Here is a 13,317-nt window from a genome sequence, read left to right on the forward strand (position 1 = left end):
CTCTTTGATGAGGGGTTTCCACTTTGACAGAGAAAGATTTGCTGAATTTGGAGAAAAGAATTTCGTTGGAGATTTTTTTTCTTGCTTTCCTGACTGCGCAGCTCTCAGTGTTGGAAATAAGAAATAGCAGCAAAGATACAAACTCTTATATGTCCAGGTTAATAATCAGGTTGAAGAAGCCAGGTACTGCAAAGGCACTGTTGTGACTTGTGTTAGGGGAAACGGGACCACATGTTGGTTTGTGTGTTTTCTTTCAAAGAACAAAATCAAGATGTAAGGAACCAGCAAGGAGGATGAAGGGGGCACTTAGCAGGCTATGATTAGTCTGCAACCTGCTTAATCGGCCTCAGGATAACTGAGAGTTGTCTCTGGATAATTGAGATCAATGGAGTATCATTAGAGACTGCTCTAAAAGGCCCCTGGCTTCAAACGGTGAGCGAAGGAGGAATCAGGGGAGCAGGGACAGAGCCCGGGAGCAGAGGGAGGATGAGGAGGCAGAGAAGTGATGGGGAAATGGCCCTTGCACTACACAGGGGGTGCTTGGAAGAGGTGGTGGGTTTTGGCAGTTTTGTTTAAGATCAGGACCTGTGACTTTCCAAGCACCTGATCTCTGCCGGGGGGAGATGATTTTTTTGCTAAGGCTGTATTTCATCCCCATGCTGACAGGTCATGCAATACTGATGTGCTGATGAGTGTGCGCTGCGTGTCCCACGCTCATGGGACGCACAAGTCTTTTAACCCTTCCAGCTCCATAGATGTGTATGCTCAGCCCAAGGGGCTGCATGACCTGAGGCTCTGGGGAATCCAGGTCCCTTCAGGCCTCCTGCAGCAAACCCAGAACCTCTTGCCATTCAGAAGCAATTCAGCTGATGCAGTCTTTTGTTGGCCTGATATGTCCCCAAAGCACTGGGTTTTTGGCATATCAGCTGAGTCCAGAGTTACCCCTGATGGGAACATCCAAACTCCATCTCAGTTTCGCAGTACCATCTCTCCAGGTTTGGTCCATGCCCTCTGAGAGAAGCTGGATCAGCCATTCCCATGAAGAGCTTGGTTCCCTTCTGCCTAAACTGTGTGAAGAGAGAAAATGCTTCTATTTTTTTGCCCCACTGTGCCGATGAGGTCAGGGAAAGAGGGTTGTTAATTCTAGAGTTTATAGGAGGAAGCTTTTAGCCATTGGTCTCTGTCCAAGCCCTGGCACAAGAATCAAATACCCAGAAAACAAGACCCCAGAAAGGGAGAAAAATGTCATGTCAGATCAGGGAAAATCCAAGTGCTGCTAGGCACAAACAAAAGGCGATTTGGCAGCCGTTGACCAGGCAGGCTTTTTCTTTCTTCTCTTCCTCAGTGGCTATGGAAACTGCCGTTGTTTGTCTGCTTTCCCCAGGAAGGTGGGCATGGTGGGCATGGGGAGCTCCCCAGGAAAAGCAAAATAAGCCAATACTGGACCTTCGTCTTCAGGGGCATGAGGGGCTGGGAGCTGCAAGGTGGCTGGGCAGGGGAGCAGGACAGAGATCTGTGGCCATGCATGCTGATGCTCGGGGACAACGGGTGGATGGGAACTGCTCCGTCCTCCTGTTGACTCTCTGGGTGACCACAAAAAGGTGCTCCCAGCCTGAGTACTCGCAGCACCGGTGCTCCCAGGGCAGCTCATCTCCCTTCCCCCTTTGATTCATTTTAGTGACTAAACTAGAGATTTTGTATCTGGATTTTAGTATACTGTTGTCAGCCTCATTTGGCTCTGGGTGGTTGGGTTGCTCTAAACTCAAAAGCCCTTTGCAAACTGCTTTTCACAATCCCATCTAGAGAGGACTTTTTTAAATGCAAATCCCTTGACTCCAGAAGCTCTGGACTGGAAAAAAAAAAAGAAAAATAACTATCATGAGACTCAAGCTGCTAGGCTCAGTGATGGGTGTGCTAAGTTTGAGGTTTACAGATTAAATATCAGAGAAGCTGTCGTGGCTCAAGGGTGGTTTCAGATGAGTGTGTTCAAGATCAATGGTGTTTACAGCAGGGACTCTGCGTGAGGAATTGCTCTCTGATTAGCAAAATAAGGAATGGTTTGGGACCGTCCCTTCTCTTGCCCTGTGCTTTGTAGGTTATGAGAGGCTCCTTCAAGCCCTGCATAAGCCCTGTCTCCAAAGGAAGTCGTTTTTCAGCTCTTTTGAGTGGTTTGCAAAGGTTAATGAATAAGGAATCAATTAATGGTTTCCTAGCCTTGCACTTTTTCTTCTCATTTAAAGGGTTCCCTTTTTGAAGATTAGTTTAATGTTAAGAATAATCTGGTTTTGCTGAGAGCTAATTAAACATGGCACGATCTCTCCTTGCCCTGCTCTCGCTCCTTAAAGTGGACTGGGGCTCCAGGAGCTGCTCTCCCTGGGCAACAGCAAGGAGCCACCCCAGATCCTGCCTCTTCCCCAAGGCAGCAGAGGGGGACTCCAAACCCCACAGCTTTGGTGTTGCAGCAGGAATTGGCAAAGGGTTTTGGGATATTTGGGGTTTAGACAGTTCCCTGCCCTCTGTCTCCAGTTTGCAATGGTTGCGGCTGCAGCCCAGGGTAAGTGACCCCACCAGTGCTCTCAGACACTTGCTGCTTCAGGAGGGGTTGGGGCACCAGGAATTGCAGAGGGTGGAGGAGCCAGGATTTGGTTTCTTTCCTGTCTCAAAAAGAATGCAGACTGAGCCACTCAAAAGAGTAACTCGGCATTTCCTCAAAAAGCCAAACACAGGCCACGAGCATTATCGAGGGGCTGTGGGAGAAACTCATGGCTGTAACCTCCAGTGGGATCCACCAGTCCTGGTTCTGGTAGGGCGGAATTTGGGTTGATCCCATTGCACTGCTCATTCCAGCGCACGATTCCAGCAGTCAGAGCTCATTTGGGATTTCTTTGCACCAGCATGTTGAATTCTCACTTTCCCTTTATTTAGGCACCACTTTACCAGACTGCCTCTCCATGGAGGAGAGTTGGAAGTCCTCACAATCTTCTGTGGACTATGGCCATTCACCCAAAACCAAAGCCACCAAACGCACAGGCAGCGATCCATGGAGCTCAGCACACTTTGGCTGAGCTTCTCCATCCATCTGGCCCATTTTGCAGGACCAACCTTGAAATAAAACACTCCCCACACATTAGCAGTGGTAGCAGTACCAACACCTGAAAACTCAAAGTTCAAACCGGTGGCAGTATTTAATCAAGAAAGTGCTTTTATCTCCCTTACCACATTGGAAACCCATCACACCTGGTCAGAAAGCCTTTTGGTTTGTGCTGCTCAGCTGAGATTTTTCTCTGATTTATTAAAGCAGCTTCCCCTATTACCAAAGCACTGGAACAGAAACACCCATCAAAGGTTTAAGAGCCTAAATGAGTGTTAATTAGCCCAGCAGGGAAGGCAGAGTTTCAATGAGGTTTATCTTTAAACTACTATTAAGTTTGACAATGTAAAGAGATAAATTTGGTACTTAATTCAAGCCTCGCTTAATCAAATAGATTATGGTTGTTACCCGTATCTAAAATGTAAATAATCTTTAACTTCAGGGGGTTTGTTTTATAGAACAGTATCGTATTGATGGTTGCAACAAAGCCCTGCTGTCCTCTCTCTCGCCCCTGCCACACAGCAGCCACCACTGAATCCTTCTTAAACCGTTCTGCTTTAAAGGGATTAGGAAGAGGGTGGCATGGAGCAGGGCAGAGGAGGAAGGCAAGGCCCAGCGTAGCATTTTGGTGCTGATCAGCTGCTCGTGAGATGCCAAATGTTCACTGAGCTGGAAAGGGCCCTTCACCCCAGCAATGGCCGAGGCAAGTGAAATCCTCTTGAGCACTGATGGCTGGTTTGTCCCGGGTGTTTTGTACCTGTCCGAGGTGCAGGGAGTGTTATATCTTTTCCTAAGTATTGCATTGATCCTGTTGTTTAAAGTGTGGGGGCTCAAGCTCTAATTGAGCTTTTAGGGAGGTAGAAAGCATCAGTTAGTAAGGAAAATCACTTCCAAGTAGCCTGAGCCTGGTTAGAAGGGATATGCCAGGCTTTCATGCTGCTCTGGGGGGTATTGGGGTAGAAGAGATCCTGGGCCACATTCCGACGGGGGATTTTGGCTCCTGTTATCCTGAGCCCTGGTTTGCACCAAGCTCCAGCCAAGTAGCATCTGCACTGGAATCAGGCGTTAGTTGGCTACAGTGGGACAGAACTCATGGTATTTCTAAGGAAACTCCAATATTAAAGGTGTTTTGTTGTTTTTTTTTTTTTAAAAAAAAAAGGAGAGAAGCAGAAAAAAACCCAGCAGCCCAAACCCAGATGAACCTTTTGAAAGACTCTCTATCTCAAAACTCTGCATAAGGGCCACATCTCCCTCCAGTCTGTAAGGAAATTCTCAGCTTGAGCATTGTGTTGGGGAGGAAAAGCCACTTTTCTAAATCTCTGTTCCTTTTCTTTTCCTTTTTCTCCTCTTTCCCCCCTTGCATTAATCTATTCGCTCTGTGCAGGAAAGGAAAAAAAAAAGGGGGCAGATGGAAATTTGCATGCAGCAGGATTTTTGCTGGGACTTTTAGATATTTATGATACCTCAAGGAATAAAGAAAACCATACAGATTATGGACTTAGAAACCAGCCTGTGCACTCTGTGTGTGTGCTTCTGTACGGGCACTGAGGTATTAACACACAGAAAAAGAGTGCACAACAAATTTATCTTTACAACTCTTAAATTATCTTTCAGTTGACACTTATTAACCTCCTGCCAAACTCATTATCTATGTGACTAAAACCCAAGCTATCAAACGGAAATGGCTCGTAAGTCTGCTGCCCATGCTCAGGGAAAATTTGATTGTGAACAGGCAAGCTGAAACAAGGCTTTTTATATTATTTTATTTTATTTCACTCTAAAAAGCTAAATCCTAGACCCTGCTGAAAAGGGCTCCCGGCACAATGCATGCAGAGTGCAACTGGCCAAATTAACATACATAGAGCTGTGAAATCCAGGCAGAGGAAATATATTCTGCTCTGATTTACAAGTTTAGGTCTCAGAGCAAGGAGCCCTTCTTCCCCTTCCAGGCTATGGTGGTTGCTGCGTGTTTCCTAGGGCTGGCGCATAACATTTAGAGATCAGGAGTGGAAGGGATTTTGCTTGCTAACAAGGAGGACAATTTGGGCCTGGGATTTCCAGCCTTGTGGAGGAGGGAATATCTGTTACTTTATAAATATCTGTTCATTTTTCAATGGAAATAGGCATTTCCTTTGGCCAAATAGCAAAGCCTCAAAGATTTAACTCCTGAGTCTGGTCTAGCATTTTTCATTCTGCTCTGACATGAACCTTTGGGGTGACTTTGGACAGAAAAAGCATCACAGACACATTTCAATACAGTTCCCACTAACTCCACAACGTGCATTAGTGCCTATAAAGACCAAGAGATGGAGATTGTTCAAAGCGAAAAAATGGCTTAGCACACCCCACCCTTCTGGACAGGCAAAAATCCCCCCACTCAGCAGCTGCTTGTTGAGCTCTGGCATTTGATGGCTCCAAATTAATTGAATAAACAAGGCACCTCTGCGAAAAGAGCAATTAGAGGCAGCCAAGTCCTGCTCCTTTCCCCAGCTGCCTCTGTGACAGGTTAAAAACCCTTCCCTTCGTCAGTGCCTTTTGGGTAGCTTTTGGAGCCTGCTTAGCATGGCTCGGGGCTGACAGCCAGGGTGAGATTTCCCCTGGTAAGGCAGCAGCCAATTAACCTGATGAAAATGAGGGAGACAGAGCAGACAGGGCTTCTGCAGGGGCAGGCAATGCCTTTTCAGGTGAGGGAGAGGAACAGACAGATGCAGAGAATTTGGGGGTCCCAAAACCCCTGCTTTGTCTGGACTGGCTGTTTATAGGATCCTTTACCCCAGATATCCCTATGGAGAGCAGTATGTAGTACTCCTGTCCTTGTGTTTCCTATTCCCAGTGATCCCCTCCCCAAGATGCATGAGCATAACCTAGCTGTGACTTCTAGACCAGGCATCCTGTGGCTGTTTAATGCACGTAAAAACATCACTGTACACGTGGGATCAGTAGTATATCAGTGTTTGTGCTCACATCTTGCACATGCTTGCATATGATGGCCATGGCAGCCATCTCCACAAGCACCACAGGTGACGTGGTACATGTTGAGAGGGACACACTCTGCCTGCCAGACAGAGAAGGGGAAGAGGAGCAGGGAAGGAGCGTGGTCATCTCTGAGGACCAACGTAAGTGCCCTGGTGTATGCAGGGCTGAGCGGACTAACAGCGAGATATAAGCTCATTGCAGCTGGTCTGTGTGCAAGCTGCATTTGTAGCCTAATTGCGTGTAGCCAATCTACACGACTGACTGTGTCCCCACATGCCATCTGGCATGTGCGTGTGTGAGCCATGTAGCAAACGTGGTTTATCTGTGAACGGAAAACGATGTGCATCTTCTGAGAGGTCAGTTAATGAAGCAATGCTAGAGGTATGGGGGGAGAAGCCATCCGGATGCTGAATCCCCATGCATTTCCCTTCATGAGTTAGGAAAACTTGCTCAGAGCATCTGCAAGGCCAGATGAAAATCAAGCCCCTTCTCAAGCAACCAGCTTTCAGGCTGAGCCAGGGCTTTGTGGATTTCCCCTCATTAGGCTCTAAATTACTTCCTTCATTTTCCCTGTCACTCCTGGAGTTGTCTCAAGCCCCGGGGCTGCAGGCATGCACGGGGCTAATCCTTTGCGAGCTGTACTGTCTGGTGGACTTCAGAGACATGCGATAGACTCCGACGCTCAGGCAGACCAAGGCACCATTCATCACATCCACTTGAGACAGCTGTCAGCAAAGCTAATCATCCGCTGCCCAAGTGATGTTCCCCTGATGTCTGCCTGCCACTGGGAAAGGCTGGTCCTTCCTCGGTGCCACCGAAGGGAATCGAGACAATTGCTGAGAGCGGAGGGAGCCTGGCGGGAGGAGTGGAGCCGGGTGGCCTAGCCTCAGGGATGAGGCCTTCCTCCTGCCTGTGCCACCCTCACAGCCAAGCAGCATTTGGCGGGACTACGGCTCACTGCTGCTGTGCCTCCAGGAATTGGGGCATTTGCTGGCTGGGTGAGCCCCTGCCCATGTATCATGCCCTGGCACAGAAGCCAGCAAGAGATTCATGTCCGCAGGAGTAATAATCACAATCAATGTCAGTTTAAGATGTGAAACACAGCCCTGTTCTCCCTTCCAAAGCTGGGAACACCATAAATAACAGGGTGAAACTGTCCTCTGCTGTAGGAGAAACGTGTAGATTGAAGTTCTGGCTATTCTCATATTGAGCTGCCTGTCACATTATTACACGTCAGTTTGGTCAGGTTCCCCAGGGAATGCCTCCTTCTGCCAAAGCCTTGGGGACCGTGCTCAGCTGAGCTGCAAGCACTTTGTGCCCCCCCAGTCACCCTTTGCAGTACACCTGTTTCTGTAGGGTCAAGCATGGTGGCCTCCCAGTTGGGACATGTGGAGGAAATCAGTGGTTCTGGCTGTTGGGCCACAGATCTCTTTAGGGGATGCTTCAGGGTACCAAGGAGCTGGGAAGTACCTAGGACTGGTCAGCATTGTCCTAAAGAGCCCAGCAGTGCCAGGAAAGTGAGGATGGCATGAAATGGGGACGCTTGCAGGAACTGATTGTTTTAAACCAGTGGGGTAGGGCACTTGCTGACCCATGCCCCGCCTTGCCGGGGAAGCAGCCCTGCATCCATTCAAGCAGACGAGCGATCTGCCCTGAACTGAACTCCCTACTGGAGACAGATGAGAGATTGCAGTGTGTTTAATTCATGGCCCCAAGTTTCTATTTCTGGTTGCTCTCAGGCTTCATTGTACAAGGGAGGCACCTCTCAGGCACTGCTTTCCTTCTGCTTTGCATGCTTCTCTCCCAGCAGTGCGTGCCAAGTGCAGGCCTGTTGGTCAGGTTTGAGGTGATATGGGGCCACGGAAGCAGAGACAAGGACAGAGTCCTACTGGAAAGGGACAACCAGATGCAGAAGGGCTGAAGCTCCAGGGAGGGCTGCGTGGCCCTGCTGCAGACCTGGCTGAGCACTTTGCACCTCTCTGTGTGTTCATCCTGTTGTTCACCTGAGTGCTGGGCACTGATTCCCATTTTAAAGGCAGGAAAACTGAGACACAGAAGTGTCAAGGTCACATGGGAGCATGAATTCAAGTTCACGTTCCCCTCAGTGTGAGATAAAGCTGGGGATGAGCTTTGCCAGGTCAGATTCTGCCTTCAGCCTGGGCTCAAGCTCATATGAGGTTCACCACTGCATCTGCCCTTCCTCCCCAGCCAATTCCTCATACAGAAGATCAGACTCTAGGCAGAGCAACCTGCACAAGGGCAGGTAATTCATGGCTGCAGATGGGCTGTTGCATCACTGTCTGAGCTACAGCACTGCAATCTCTCCTGCCATTGGCTTCTGCAGGAATTTCCTGGGCCAAGGCAAGCTACAAGATATAGATATAGATATAGATATATGTTTATATTTATCTCTCTCTCCTGCAAGCTGCTTGCGAGCAAAGTCATTGGCATAACACAAATATGGAGCATGCTGGGTGTCCGCTGGCTAAGCCGAATCCCCCTCCACCCCCTGCCGTTTCCAATTTGTAGCCCATATTTTAATTCCCTGCCCCACTGTTCCCCTCCTGCTCTCGTAAAAGAGACTGTCCTGCCCGAGCAGCGGCTGGCAAAGCAGCTGCCATTTGCAGCTAGATAATGATGAAGATACTTTGGTTCTCATTGGGGTTCCAACCACAGGAGCCTGGCACTGCTGGCACCAAAAGGACAAAGTTGCTTCTCCTGCTTTTATCCTTTTTCCCCACCTCTCCTTTAACTGTAAGATTGGTTTTATTTATTTATTTTTACAGATAAACTTTGAATCCTGTTCTGTTAAGGATGGAAGAAGGGAAATGTTTGCAAAGCAGAAACTGTACCAGAACTGCTCATAAAGTATCCTTTGCCTCCTGGGGTAGAGATAAGCAAGGGCAGATCCAGGAGTGATTTAAGAGCAGAAGAGTGCTATTGCATCATTCCTCCCCACCATGTGATACAGGATTTGTGCTGAGAGGCAAGCTTCAACTCACTGGCAGTTTTCAAGTGTTCAGTGGATTGTTTTTGCAGACAGAAGTCTGAGAGGGGAGAGAGGGAAGAAAACACAGGTGTCACACAAGCAAGAAAGGCCACGTGGTGGGGAATAATGCGCTGGGTGGAGCATCCTTTGTCCTCCATCTCCCTCCACTTTGTTTCAGCTGCATTGCAAGAACCAGATCCCCCACACCACAGCTGTACCATTCTTCTCCCCTTGAATTTGAGGGGCAAAGGAAGGCGGAAACCTGTGGACTGGTGAACATTAAACATCGAGATGAGACCACTAAGGAGGAGAAGTCCTTCCCACAGCTCCCGAAGAAGCACAGTAGCTCCCGAAGATGCGCAATAGCTCCCTCGTCTTGTGGGGCCAACAGAAGACAGCTGGTCCTGTGAACCCTTGGTTGAGGGGAGAAAAAAATGTGGTGCTTAGCTCCCTGCATTTTTACTTCATCTTCTGGGAGGAGAAGCAAAACACGAAAGGCAAAGGGATCTGGTGGGGGTGATTCAACAGACAGTGTCAGACTACAGATGAGTATTTTGCTGGTTTCCATCTCAGCTCCTCTAGCCTATCTTTGCCTTAGACAGACGAACAGGCAACGATGGATACCCTCTCTTTTTCTTTCTTCTTCTGCTGGCTCATGAATAAATTCAATAAAACAGTGGGAGTTTTGTTAGGATTAAGGTCAAATAAAAAGCGAAAAGGCAATTGGATTTGTTTTATGATTGATTATAGAAAGTGCAGATATTTATTAACAGCCAACAGGATAACTGTCAAAATGATTCTATATCAACAAAAAAACAGAAGACGAGTCAAATGTGTTCAGCATTGTGGGAACAAGATTAAACCAAATACAATTGATGCAGCAAATAAAGATGCCAAAATTAACAGCTGCTATATAATTTCAACTGGTCAATCTCAACTCTATTTATTTATATATATATAAATGTATTTATACATTGGGTTTTTTTCCTCTTTTTAAGGAGCCTCTGCCAATTGCAAATGCTGTGGGTGCCTTGGGTCAGGAGTTGAGTCATCTTGTCTGTACAGCATCTGATACATGTCAAAAAGAGGGAGCAACAAGGAGGCCCCAGTGTCATGGGGAAAGGCCACGGGGGCCTGGGAGACTGGGAGACCTGCTTCTGCTCTGGGTGCTGCCATGTGACCTGGCCTAAGGACCTACCTGTTTCTTGAGTCAGTTTTCCTGTCTGTAAATGCCTTTGCTTTTAGAAAACTGCTTTTACATTTCTGGATGAAACAGTGCTTGGGGAAACCCAGGAAGCCTTGGGTCATGCTGCCTCCTGCCCCCACAGTAGCCCATCCCCAGCCACTGCCACCCCAGAGTGATTTTCCCTCTGCCAGCCCTAGATAAGCACATTCACGGCAGCTGAGGGTGGCCACACAGGGTGCTGAGCCTGCTGTGCATTGGACCACCCAGCCTTCCCTCCCCCAGACTATTCTGATCCTCCTCCATCCATCTGCAAGTGGCTTTCTATTAGTATAGAGCCATTAAAATTCAAGGTCGGATTTGATTCTATATTGATCATTACCAGGCAAATTAAAGACATCTTTCTTCTCTTCTTCTTGTGTTACAGAGCCAAGAGGCATCCCACTGTTCGCTTTTACAGGCTGCTGCTGCTGCCTCAGTGTCTCCTTGGATAGGAGCTGCTCCAGCCACTTTCATGTCTCTTGTTAGAGAGATGCTCCAGTTTTTAAAAAAGCAAAAGTGTAAGTCTGGAAGATTGTTAAGGCTGTTGGTTAAGCAGAGGTCTGAGCTGTAGCTGAAGCCCAGACTTACTGCATGTAGCCCTGTCAGAAAGGATTAGAGCAGCATCAGGCATGTGGCAACTCTGTCCTGTACAGAGGGTCTGGTTCTTCCCAAGCACAGTGTGGACACTTTGAGAACGAGTTTTTACCTTCTCCCCTCCCAGTTCATCCTAAAATGCAGGCATAACCCCCACCTCTTCTTTCCCCACGGTTCAGCACCTGCAGATCTCGACCTCTGGTACATGCAGGAGATCTCAGCTCTGGGTATCATTATTCTCAGAACTGAAGCACATCAAAGCCAGACCTGCAACCAGCATCTGCTACATCAGGCTGCATAGACACATAGAAAAAGGCTGATCCCTGGCCTGAATCAAGCCCAAATCACTGCATGATGTTACAGGTGTTCAGCTGATGGGTCTCATCTCTGCTCCCCGCTCTGATTGCTCAACCAGCCTGTGTCCTCCCTGCGCACCTCACTGTCTGTCACTGTTTTTGAAGTTCCCCTTCTCCCTTAGTTGAGCTCCAGATGACTGATGCTAGTTTTGACCTTAAAGGGAGCAGCTGGAGGGGACTCCTGATGCCAATGTGAGATCAGAAAAGAAAGTCTCTGACAAGTCCCTTTCTAAAGCATCAGGAAAGCATCTTCCAAATTATTTCTGTTTATACTTTGCGAGTGACTCATACGTTGATGTTCTGTCCTGTAGGTTACTCTAAAAACAGGAATAATTACATTGCTAATTATAATTTGAATTATTCATTTTTTCCCCTTCTTCCTTTCTCCTGGAAGAAGGAGATGCATTGTCAGTTGTCGCTGTCTTTGTGCAGCGTGATTAGATGCTCTCTGTGCAGTGATGGGAAAGATCTTATCAAAATCTGCTTCCAAAAATGGAACCAGGACAATGAATTTCACAGGCTTCAATAAGTTAAAAACGTCTCCCCTTCAGAGACATAAATATGCACCTACATATGCACATGGATACACACATATGCAGACACCTTAACTAAGCATGAAAACACATTCATCTCCGCCATCAGAACAAAACCTTTTCCTCAGCTGAAAGAGAAAGCAGTCTCTAATGAGATTGTGAGCATGTGGCACATGTGTTTGTGTGTGTTTTCCTAATTATCTCTTTTCAAATAAGATTAAACATCCCTCAAAGCTGGACATCTTTCCAATAGGTGAATGAACTTTGAGGCTGATGGTAACATGAAAAATTCTCCCTGTCACAGGCAGACAAACAAATTGTGGGGTTTTTTTCCTCAGGAGAAACATTGCAGTGAAATTACTGTTCTCTTGTTGCTGCTAGAAACGGAGCTGAAGGCAGCCCAGCTTTCTTCTCACTCCAGCTGGGGCAAATCAGGACAAAGTCCAAAGATGCTTGTGACATGAAGGAGGTGTGAAGCTGGTTTGAAAAGTAACTTTGGGTTCTGATTCTTATTATCGGATGGAAGACCTCAAGGTCAGGGCCCTGCTTAGTGGATACTACAGGGCTAAGGATGGAGCTGTTCAGTGCGACAGTCTGGGTAGCCTCTGACTAAAGACATTCCTGAAAGATGCTCACCTGGAGGACATGTGCTGGGGACAAATCCTGTACCACTCTTCCCTTCTCCAAGCAACTTGGTCAGTGGAGGTGGGACACTGAGCAAAGTAGCCCTGAGCCAGGACCCCTCTGTATTCCTTGCCATAGGTCCAACACCCTTGACAACCCAAATGCTCCTTTGCTACCACCACTGAGCAGGGCTGGGGCTACTCCTGTTAGCATTACCACCTTCTGCCCTGCGTGTGCGGTAATGTCCCCTTCTTCTTCCTCTCACTCCAGCAAAGGCAGCGCACCTGTGAGTGAGGGAGTCCCCTGTGAGTTCAGGGGAGTGATGTGCATCAGCAGCTGCAGCAAAGATCCCCATTCGCTTCACGCATCCTCTCCAAGCATCACCCGAGGATATCCATTAACTTGAACAGGCTTGTTCCTTTATCAAGGATTCCTTAAGAAGATCTCTGCTGCCTAGAAAGGCGTGTAGTGCTTCAGACAGTATGTCTGCACTTCACAGCTTTATTTGTTTAACAGGTCTGATAACAGCTCTGCCTATTGCACCAAGAGCCGCTCCATTCAGGCAACAGGTTCATTCTTCCTTTATCATGCATCAATCTAAACTGATTCCACCCTGGAGACTCTAGAAAGAAGGTGCGCAGTCAGGTTATTCTTCTAACAGCTTTATGTAGATATCATGTCGTTGTTTCACTGTATTTAAATCACCAGAAAAAAGGACACAGTCTCTATACCATTATCCTTTGCTGAGACAAAGTCTGAGGAATGTGTCAGGGAAATGGTTTATCAAAGCCAACAATCCAATAGTTTTATTTCCTTCGTGTCATACGCAGGGCCCTTATTCAGCTCTTTTATAGGAACCCAGGATTTGCCAGTCTGGATCAAACCCAATCTGTCTCCAACAGCAGCCAATTTTGCTGGCTTCCATGGTA

Source organism: Falco rusticolus, chromosome 4 (assembly GCF_015220075.1).
Source record: "Falco rusticolus isolate bFalRus1 chromosome 4, bFalRus1.pri, whole genome shotgun sequence".
Lineage (NCBI taxonomy): Eukaryota > Metazoa > Chordata > Aves > Falconiformes > Falconidae > Falco > Falco rusticolus.